The following is an 11,796-nucleotide window of genomic DNA, read 5'->3' as shown; positions in this document are numbered from 1 at the left end:
AGAGACGGAGGGAAGAGCAGTCCTTCGGAGCAACAATCATTGCTTCGCTCGTGACGGCCATTGCGTTGCTCGAGCAGTCCTTTGGAGCTACCTCCCTCGCAGCCCGGTTCGTCTTCGCTTCTCCCTCCGGTCGACGAAGACCCGCGAACGAAGCAAACGGAGTCGTCTCACCTCTCCCTCCGACCGGAGCTCTCGCACCTATCCCTCCCACCGTCCAATTTCAGGTGCATGTTTAGATACTAGGGTTTTGAGTTTTGATTTGAGGCTTTTCAATTTGAAAATTAGGGCTTAGGGTTTTTCAATTTCAAAATTTGGGGCTTTTCAATTTGGGGTTTAGTGTTTAACTTGGGTGCTTGTTATGAATGTTTAAATGGGACTTAATAATGTCAATTTACCAAGTCTCTTAAACTGGTTCTGCCTTATTTGATTTTTTTGTGGATTGTTGTTTTTGCTCTTGGTGCCCTTGTTCATGGAAATTTGTTTTTTCTTTTTTAAATTTTTTTATTGTTGTCTGTCACATAGGACTATTTTGTAGTTGTATTGTCTTTTCTTAACATAAATTTCTGTTTTATGCTTCCTCAATCTTCGTTTGGTTAAGTTACTGAGGTAGAAAAGACCGATCAGAAATTGGGTTCTCAAAATATTATCATATTGGGACTTGTCTTTGTTCATGGAAACTTGATTTTATTCTTTCATAGGACTATAAATTCTTTTTTTATGTGTTTTTTTGTTTTTCACTTCTATTGTCTTTCCTTGGCAAAATTTCTGTTTTATGCTTCTTCTATCTTCGTTTGGTTAGGTGGATGAGGTAGATTTTCGAAATGCACTCAAGTTGTTTGAAGGAAAGACTGATTAGAAGTTGGGTTCTCAAAATATTGTCATATTAGGATTTTTCATTTATTATTAATGGAAAGTATGAAATTGATTCAATATGAGTAGTGTAACTCTTGTTAATAAGGGTTGCTAATGTGAGAGAATATTCACATGGGTGTTCGAGTTTAAGGGGAAAAATAGAATAAAATGGGGGATAAATATTTTTTAATGTGTGTTTTATGAACCTGACTGATATGCCAAAAGACCTAGATGCAACTCTTGAGATCAAGTCTTGTAATTCTTTCAACTGTAACATACCATCACACTTCTACAATTGTTGTAGCTCTCACCTTAGGTAGCTTTCACCTGAGCGAAAAGAAGCATATTTTCACTTTTGGATTTTACCATAATTTGTTGGAAGCTTAGTTTTTCTATTGTAGTTTATGTCTAACAGCAAACCCATGTGATGCATGAGTTGAATTGTGAAAATGAAATTATTTCTTGAAAAAATTAAACACTATTATGCATATGAAGGTAAGAAATTAGTTTTAGTGGAGTGTAAAATTTGGAATTATAAATTAATGAACAATTAGAACATTTTTTGTGTTATTTATTGCTAGCATATGGATTTTCAATTTCTCATGTTTTAAAGATAGGAAAGGATGATAACATGCTTTCCTCTTTACATCATTTTCTTGCTAAACATCTTTCTGATTGGGAAATCTAAATTCTTCAGTTTTTGTAACATATTTTCTGCTTTACATCATTTTCTTGCTAACCATCTTTCTGATTGGGGATTCTAAATTCTTCAAAAAAAAATTTGTGTGTGTGTGTGTGTGTGAGAGAGAGAGAGAGAGAGAGAGAAAATATCTCATGTTTGAAAGAGAGGAAAGGAGGATAACATACTTTATTCTTTACGTCATTTTCTTGCTAAACATCTTTCTGATTGGGAAATCTAAATTCTTCAGTTTTTGTGGCCTGTTCTCTCATTATTCCTTCACAAACTGTGATTGATCCAAAGGAAGTGAAGAATTGCGCTTGCTTTGTCACAGCATTGTGTTCCGCCCTTTTGTTATTTTTTGGTACAAATATTGGTCTTATAGTTTAGGTTTACTACCTCGAGACAATCAGGTATTTTCAACATGGGCAAAGCATCAAGGGATAAGAGGGTGAGTTTGTTTGTTTATGTTTGAATTTCTTTTTTACCATTTCTGGGGTTGTCTGATGTTCGACTTCTAATAATGGGTGGATTTGTTCACAGGATATCTACTACCGAAAAGCAAAAGAAGAGGGTTGGCATGCTCAAAGTGCCTTCAAGCTCCTTCAAATTGATGAAGAATTCAACATAGTTGAAGGTACTACACTAATCTTACTAATGTTGATTTATTTCCAACCTTAATATGGCGGGGTATTAAATTATTAGGGACTGGGCTCTTTTTATTAGCTGGATCAAACATTGTCCGTTCTTTTTTTTCTCCAATTGTTTTACATTATGAAGGAATTCCCTAGTGCAGTTTTACTACAAACGGGGACTGATTATGCTTTATTAAGTTAAAAGTAGTTTCTCAAAATGATAAATAATGTCTTCCTTTTCTTCCAAGAGAATATTTTATTAAGGATAACAGCAAAATATTTTCACTTAGTGCAAAATGTAGGCTTTAATTTTGTATTTTTCACCAATAGGAAACCATTGAAACTTATTTTCTAATATTTTTTTGTACACATTTTTTAGCTGCCTGTAGATGAATTTCCATTGGTTTTGCCAGATATGTACTTATGAGACAAGTAACAAACATCATGTCCAGTCTCATGGCAGTGAGATACATTAAACTACCCACCAGTTGCTTGTAATACATCTCATCAACTAAGTCTCCATTTCTGTCTACTTATTTTGAAACCTGGAACTATGTTTTTCCCCAAAAGTCACCTTGCAATCTATTTTTCCCCGAAAGGTATGTTCATATGTTTTATCTATATACATATATTTTTTTTCAAAAAACAAGAAAATCATTAAGTTCATAGGAGAACAAATATCTTCATCTAGGATACATCTATCTCTTGGTTATGTGTCCCGAGATTTTAGTTGATTTGCTCTTATTCAACATCCCCCGGCAAAAAACTAAAGTTTTCTTATGTCAAGTAGCAGGAGGAAAAGAGGAAGAAATTATGTTTATAACTAAACTGCCCTTATAGTTTCTATGCAAAGTTAATATTTCTATAGCTGTTGAACAATGCGAATTGCAATGCACAGGATAGTATCAAAGAAAGTATGTTTAGCATTTTAAAAATTGCAATTTTATGAAAAAAAAAAAATTTAATCATTGTTACAACATTATCTTAATAGCATCATAATTCAGAGCAGTATAAAATACTTACTCAATCATTGGAACTCTTGATACGATAAGTAATTTAAAAGTAAATTATGGGGTTTCCAAAATTAAGATTAATGCTAATCCTATTGTCAGTGCCATTTCAGCTGTAGAAAAACTGAAGTCAATTCTAAAAGGTTGGCAAGTAGGCCCTAATTCGGGGTCGCGGGGGGAGAGGGGGGGGGTTTGGTGTTGCTTCACTAGGGTGAAAATCTCTGGAACTATTCATTGATGATCCCTAGGGTGTGGACTATGCTGCTTCTCATAGGGTGTGGGGTATTTTGGTATGTTTTATTGAAGTTGGTTTATTGGTTTGTACTCTATATATATATATATATATTTTTTTTTTTTTCTTTCTATTTTTGGAAGTAGATGAACTTGTTTGGAGAGCTGTAGGGCTATGACAATTATATTTAAACTGTTGGAATAAAGATTTGTAATTATTATTTACATCTAGTTACATCCAAAAGATAACCTCGATTACAGAGCTAGAAGCTTGAAGGTATTTTGTTTTTGGAGCTCTTTCTATAGATGTGGTGTATTTTGATTTCTTTTTCCTGATCATATTTTGTGGTTTTTGAATCGAAGAGGAAAGAGAGAGAGAGGTGGGGAATTCCTACTAAGTTTTTCACCTTTTCTACTCGAAATCTGCTAAAATGGTTTGATGTAATTATTAAATTTTTTGTAAGCATGATGCTTGTTTAGTGGTTGAGTTCTTATTTATTCTTCTACCTAGTTTAAAATGTTAAATAAAATATTTTTCATATTAACTATTTGCTTATGAGCTTCAGGTTGAACAATTGGAGCGAGAGGTTGCTGAGCTTCGACATGCCCTTGCTGATAAGCAAGAACAAGAAAATGTCATGCTTCAGGTTTTGCATTGCTTTATGTTTGACAATTAAATATGTAAAAAGTTGGTTCTTGTTCTCTCTTATGTGATAAAGATTTCTAACAATATATTGATTATGACTTATCTGATAGGTTTTGATGAGGGTAGAGCAAAAACAAACGGTAACAGAAGATGCTCACAGATTTGCTGAGCAAGATGCAGCAGCTCAGAGATATGCAGCTCAAGTGCTTCAGGTTTTACTTTTTGATTTAAACTTATTTTTTTAGTACTGCTTTACTATAATGTTGAATGCTGTTAATAAGAAACAGCTTCCTGTCTGTCAGATTTTCTGACTTATGCATAGCTGTGGTCACCTTTTTTTGGAGTGTGCTTGATGCCTGTAGTGCATGAGCTATACTGGTTTTTAAAGTATGGTATTTAGAGGACACTTCACGCGGATGCATAAACAGATTTGGCAGTCTAGTTGTTGCATTACCGTTTAACTAGTGTAGCTCTTGCAAACTCTCACTCTTTCTTTGATTTTTAATTTTGATTTTTTTGAGCACCCATTGCATATGATTAAGTGTGATATATTGCTTCTTTAATAAAAAGTTGTTTATTTTGCAGAAATTTGTTTAGATGGTGAGCAATGGAATGACGGGTTATTAACTACAATAAGAGAGCGGGTATTTTTCTATTGAAGGCTTTTGATGTGACTGGATTTTCCTGTTTGTTGTTTTTCTCCTTTGAGCATAGATTAGATGATTGAAATGGTTGATGACGATAACCTACATATTCCTTAAATTGGTTAAATTACATCTTATTAAATCAAAAATTTTATCCTCCTCATCTTCCTCATGTGCTGCTTCTTGGTTAAAAGCACTCTTATCTGTTCCATATTTACATTTTCTTGCTTCATTAAAATTATTGTGGTTGCTCTGGGGTTTATATCAGGTTCACATGGAGGTTGAAAGAAAAGCAATGCAGGGGGATGCAAACATTCTGCCAGGCCTTCATTTTCATGAAAAAATTACATATAAAGTTGGAACTAAGGTATCGATTACACTAGTAGATTTGGCTAAAAGATTTCCTTATTCATCAACATTTGTATCACATCTTCCAGAGGATCTATTTATATTTGTTCAGCAAAATACTGAGGTTGATAAATATGAGGAGTAAATAATTGCTACTTGCAGCTTGAATAAAACTTTACATGTGACATTGACCCCTTTGTGCATCATGAGGATTATTTGAGGTGAGGGTAATAGGAGATCTTTCCGTGGAAGCGATAAGTGTATGTATAGCCTGAGGAGTGCCATAACCTGGATCAAATTTTGGATTTTGTTGATACAACCCATGCAAATTAGAGATATCATGCAAATCACAAGGTAAACAAAGCAAGTAAGCAAGCACAAGAATCTAGTTAGTCTTTTTCTTTTAAAAAAATAAAAAACCAAAATTATAGGATGCAAAATACAAGAAACTAGATTGTCATGGATCTTATCTTCCCATTGGCATCTGAGCATTGAACATTGTTTTTTTGTGTATGTGGAAGATAGATCATATTAATAGAAATCACTTAGTATACCAACTATGGTCTAGTCCTATTTCATATTAATAGAAATCACTTAGCATATACTTATTGCACATTGGTCTGTTGATGTCCTTTTGGACATTGTAGTTATTTAAGTTGATGTCAATTAGGTCCTTCTGGACATTTTGGTTATTTAAGTTGATGTCAATACCTCCAAATGGACAATAGAGTGTTGGATTATTGAATGCATATACTTGTTGCACATTGTTTTGTTGTCATGGGGAACATTAGATCACAACATATGTTAAATGTTAACTGTTGACTTGTAGACTCTGACTGAAGAAAACCTAACTTGATTTTTGTTTAATTCTTCAGAAAACATAGTTCAAGGTCAACAATAAAGTGTTAGATGGGACTCTTTCCTTTTGTTTTTCTTCCCATTCTTCCCTTTCTTGTCCCATGGTCAGTCTCATATCATTCCTCTCCCTCCTCTCATATGACACCTACACAGCTCCTCTTGCCGTGAGGGATTAATTTATTTACAGTGATTTTTTTTGTCGGTACTAATTTAAGTAGTCTATTGTTAATTGTTAGTAATTGCTTTTGTTCCTAACATAAAGTTTGGCTTTAGTGATTGATCAATACACATCATTAGTTTAATGATTTCATTAATAACATCTTAATTGTTCTCAGCTTAGCTGTCTTAAAAAATGACAATGTCTCTCCTCAGTCTCGTACACAACTATATAGCATTTTTCCCTAAATTTTCTACCCCATTTTCATTTTCATTGTTTTTCTTTTCTTGGAGTTTTCACAGTTCAGAACTTAAAAGGTGATTCGTTGCCTTTAGAACTTGTGTTTAGAACTTTCTGTTTTTAGGTTGATATAGGGAGATGAGTTTTAAATGTTACTTCTCTGCGAGGGAGAGAAAGATGAAGAGGGATGAAATGTGCTTGTCTACTAGGTATTAGGGTTGGGTTTGGCCATGCATGGTGGTGTCTTGGTGGATTGTGTCTTGCTAAGTCACCCAACCTAGGTGTTTGGGGAAGTGGATACTGGGTTTTGTTTTAGAGGTGGTTGATAGCCATGGTGGCCCATGAGGCTATTGGTTGGTGGTGGCATGTGAAATATAGGAGGAAGTGAAAAGGAGAATGGCGAGTGGGTCTGAAGAAGAAAAGAATAGAAAAAGGCAAATTGAAAAAGGGGCAAAAGTATCATTATATATATTTCTTAACACACGCTCAATTTAGTGTGTTAACGCATGGTTAACTTAACCAGAATTTGCAACGTATGCACTTTACTCCAAATTTCAAGAGGGTTATGTGTATATTTTTAAACATGAAGGAGGTAAAGTGTTTTTGGACAAAACCATATAAAATATAATTAACCCAAACTGTTTGGAGGTCTAATTGTGTTTTTATTTCAATATCTATTCGTGTGTATTTGTTTTTGTTTTTATGTTTGCTTGCATGTGTGTTTTCACCTTTTACCTTGTTGAAGTTAAAAATAAAATAGGAACATATTTAGATTTAAATGAAAATGGTAACTCCTATAAAAACTATGGATTGATTAGTTTGTGAACACGTCATGTAATTCTCTTTGGTTCTTGTTGGCATTAGTGCTAGTGATACATGGTATTCTTGCAATCTTTTGTCATCTTCTGTTATCTGTGTTGCTTATCATTAAGGATCACTTCAACTCTTTGAAGTTTTGGATTTGTTATATGCATTTCTATTAAATTGGTTTATAAAATAAAATTATTTAAATATGATTTTAGATGTAATTAATAATATATTAATGTCTTTCTTGTTTATTTTCTTTGCAGATTGGTTTTTGATGACGTTTGGAAGTATATTTGCAAATCAAGATCAAGTGTTGAATTATTTATTTATTTCCTGAACTGATACTTGTAGTTGCAAATCAAGATTAAGTGTTGATTTTTTTTGTGGACTCCACGTTAGTTTATTTTGGGATTTGCTTTGATGATTTTTTTGTTATACATAATGGATTATTATTAAAGTTGTTTGATAGATACATTTTGATTTATAATATAATGGTTTAGTGAATTTTTGTGTGGAGTGGTGTATAATAGCTAGTGAATTTCTTAGTACAATTGAAAGGCTATTGGGATATGAGCAGGAATATTTGTGAAATAATAATTTAAATTGAATATAAAATATGGAACAAGTTTAGTGACGAATTTTTTCGTCATTTGTACTTGTTATTATGACAAAGTGATTATTCGTTACTAATAAACTTTTTTTGTGACAAAATTTACTGTAGTTTATATATGAAAGTTTTTATTTATTTTGTTGTTTAAAATTGTCACGTATATATATATTTGTGACGAAATATATTTCGTCACTCATGTTTGACTTTTGAAGACGAAAAATTTCGTCACCTTTACATTTTATTGTGACGAAATTATTTCCTCATCAATGGTCAACATGCGTGACAAATTTATTCGTCAACTAAAGTTATAAATATGGTACTGAATAACTATGTGGTGACGAAAATGAGAATTTTTGGCGACAAAATATTTTTTTATTGGTGACAAAAAATTATGACTTTTGAAGACGAAAAATTTTGTCACCTTTACATCTTATTGTGACGAAATTATTTCCTCATCAATGATCAACATGCGTGACAAATTTATTCATCAACTAAAGTCATAAATATGGTATTGAATAACTATTTGGTGACGAAAATGAGAATTTTTGGCGACAAAATGTTGTTTTATTGGTGACAAAAAATTTCGTCACTGAAGTAATTTCATTTGTGACGAAATTATTTTTCGTCACGTTGGCTTTTAGTGACAAACATTCAATGACAAAACCGGTGACGAAAAAATTTCCTCACAAATATCTATAGTGACGAAATTAGCTCTTTGGAGACAAAAAAATTTCGTCACTCAAGACCCAACTTCTTGTAGTGACACAACAAGACCTAAACTCCATCATGGATAATCCGAAGTGTCGGTGACTGAAAATTGAGACACGTTCCGTCACTCAAAGTACGAAACGTTCCTCGTTTCCCGTGCTCGAGCTAACTCCTATCCCAAACACAATGCAATATGCATGACATGCATGAATGCAACTAATATACAACCTAGCATGCACAATGCTATGAAACGGCATACACGATGCACGAGGTAACATGGCATACACGATGCGCTAACATACAACCTAGCATACACAATGCTATGAAATGAAATGGCATACATAATGCACAATGGACTTACACCAACATGAGTGGACCTCAGCCACACTCACATCAGTAGCCATGAGATGAAAATGAGGCACTCGAAATGCGTGCACACATGCACGCAAACCGAGGATCGATCCTAAGGCACAGATGCCACTCTAACAAGGCATGGCAATGCACAAAATATGGCATACAAACATGCAAGTTTCAGCACTGAAATGTGATGCAAAATGATCCCGAAACATGGAAACATGGCACTCGATGCATGGAATGGCCCCGAAACACAAAACTAGGCATACGCATTGGGCTATAGCTATACAAAACATGCATTATTTTATCATGAATCATGAAGAAAGATGCAATACAGTCCCAAAACATGCATATTTCCAGTTTATGACAAGCCGAAAAAATGAACACAAATAGGGCTAATCTATCATGCAAAAATGGCCCTAAAAGAGAGATTAAACACAAAGGGACAGAAGCTGGCCCCAAATGGAAAAGATCCCTTCAACAAAGTTGAAGAGGGGCTCAAAAAATGGAACTTTACAGTTTACATCAAGCCACGAAAATAATCACAAATAAGGCCAAACTATCATGCAAGAAAAGGCCTAAAAGAGGGGTAAAGAGACAAGTGGCAGATTCTGTTCTCAAACAGAGGAGAGCCCTTCAACAATGTTGAAGAAGGGCTCAAAAAAAGATATTTTACAGTTTATGGTGAGATCCAAAACAGCTCACAAATAGGCCTAAAATACTATGCAAAAATTGGCCTAAAAGAGAGATAAAGAAGCAAGTGATAGCAGGAGGCCTCAAACAGAGGAGAGCCCTTCAACAATGTTGAATAGGGGCTCAAAAAAATTTATTTTACTGTTTATGTAAAAGTTCAAAACAGCTCAAAAATAGGCCTAAAATACTATGCAAAACTAAGGCCTAAAAAAGAGTTAAAGAGGCAAGTGATAGCTGCTGGCCTCAAAAAGAGAAAGACCATTAATCAAACATGAAAAGGAGCTCAAAATATGACTATTTACAGTTTGGATCGAAGCCCAAAAATTCTACCAAGTATGGCTTATATACAAAGCAAAATAAGGCACAAAAGAGGGAAAATGGGACTCACCCTTGTAGACCAATGGACCAGCAGCTCTTGGACCAAGTTTGGGAGCTCTTCACCTCTGGAAAGTAGCCTCAAGTTGCTGGAATGGAGGATGGAGGCCTTATGCTATGGGTTGATGTAGAAATGGTGTAGGAGCAAGGTGGTTTTGAGGGTTAGAATAGAGAGAGAGAGAGAGAGAGATTTAATGCAAAGGCTCCAAACCCATTTTTGTAACCCTTCAAAATGCAGCTGAGGGGCTGGTTATATAGGCAAAGGAGAGGAAAAAATGGGGGAAATCAAATTCAAATTTCCCCCCAAAAGGGCACCCCCTCGGATACATGGTCTGGGGGGAAACAAAATACACAGCTGGAAGGAACCAGGTGAGAGGATTCTGGCCGACCAGGTTCAGAAGGTTCAGGTGGTCGGCCGGCCACCTCCCCTAGTCGGCCGACCAGGGGTCAAAAGGGTCAATCACAATTACTGGTCGGCCTACCCAGAAAGGTGGCCTCCCAGATGAGCACAACACAACTATGTGGTTAAAACCCAGAAAAAGTGAACCAAGAGAGAGAAAAGACCATTTTTTAGAGGGGGGTCAAAAGGGTCAGGCACAATTACTGGTCGGCCACCAAATATTGGTGGCCTCCCAGGTGTGTACAACACAAATATAGGGTTTAGGGTTCAAGAAAGTGGCTCCGGGGTGATCAACATTGGCTTTTTAGTGAGAAAAACGGGCGGCAGAGAGCGATGAAGAAATAAAGCTGGCTTTTCAGAATAATTGCTGGCCTCCCACCCTCCTACAAGCTTCCTAACAATGAAAATAAGGTCTCCACCAAAAATGAACCAAAACGGAGGTTCGGGGGACCGAAACGCGCGGCTCGGGGCCCCGAAAATGGGCTGTTAAGCACCGAAGGTGGCGTTCGACCACGAAGTTGGTCTCTCGGGCCACATTGTTCCTCAAAAGGGAGGAAATAAGGTGTATACCAAAAAACGGAGCAAACGGAGGTGGTTAGGTGGTCCCAAACCGAGGCATACGGCCGTCGGCTCCGAAAAATCGAAAACCGGGCTCCAAATGGGAAAAATGGCCTACGACCACGAAATGTAGCCTACGGCCACTGAGGGATGATCTATGAGACCTCTCTCTCCCTTTGGGAAGAGAAAGTAGAGAAAACCGAGCCTGGTTCACAAACCGAGGTAAGACACGAAAGAGTCTGGAAGTCCGAAGGCAAGGCTCGTAGCCGAGTCTCTGAAACTTCTGAACGAGCACAATATGCAATATCACCAAGCGCTCAATCAGTGATGTCTGAGTCTTAAGGTCGGTCAAAAATGAGTTTTCTACAAGGGTGTGATTCTCAAGCATGAATTCCATAAGGCGTATGATTCGGTGAGTTGGGATTGTATACTATCTCTGATGAAGGAGTTTGGTTTTGGAGATAGGCGGAGAGGTTGGATTAAAGAGTGTCTTGAATCATCCAGATGCTCAGTTCTGGTGAATGGATCCCCTACAGATGAATTTAAACATGGTAAAGGCCTTCGTCAAGGTGATCCTTTGTCTCTTTTTTTGTTTAACTTAGTGGCAGAAGGGTTTAATATGCTGATGCTTAGGGCCAGATCTTTGGGTCTAATTTCAGGAGTTTCGGTGGGCCATGATGTTACGGTATCACATCTTCAGTTCGCTGATGATACAGTTATATTTTGTGAAGCTGATACGGAGGTGTTAATAGTAGTTAAAAGGATTCTCATGTGCTTTCAATTAGTATTTGGTTTGAAAATTAATTTTCATAAAAGTTCTATATGCGGAATTGGTGTGCAGGAATCAGAGTTAGAGAAGTTTGTATCTAGACTACATCGCAAATATCAGAAGTTACCATTAATGTATCTTGGGTTACCATTGGGGGCTAATCCAAGGCTGAAGAAGACGTGGCAGCCGATCCTTGATAAATGTAAAGCTAGGCTTGCATCT

At 36.0% G+C, this 11,796-nt stretch overlaps 1 long non-coding RNA gene across 1 annotated transcript; it reads left to right on the top strand.

Annotated features, from left to right (window-relative positions):
- Positions 1–886: 886 nt before the first annotated feature.
- On the top strand, positions 887–7,605 carry LOC145795013 (uncharacterized). Its single transcript, XR_014335105.1, has 7 exons — positions 887–1,982; positions 2,075–2,168; positions 3,974–4,054; positions 4,164–4,265; positions 4,639–4,697; positions 4,966–5,064; positions 7,371–7,605. It is a non-coding gene; the product is annotated as an uncharacterized LOC145795013 (long non-coding RNA).
- The last annotated feature ends 4,191 nt before the right edge of the window (positions 7,606–11,796 follow it).

Source organism: Camellia sinensis, chromosome 7 (assembly GCF_055761805.1).
Source record: "Camellia sinensis isolate YWXY chromosome 7, ASM5576180v1, whole genome shotgun sequence".
In the NCBI taxonomy this organism is placed as follows: domain Eukaryota; kingdom Viridiplantae; phylum Streptophyta; class Magnoliopsida; order Ericales; family Theaceae; genus Camellia; species Camellia sinensis.
Note: the sequence above shows the minus strand (reverse complement) of the source record. Positions and strands in the feature narration are given on the sequence as shown.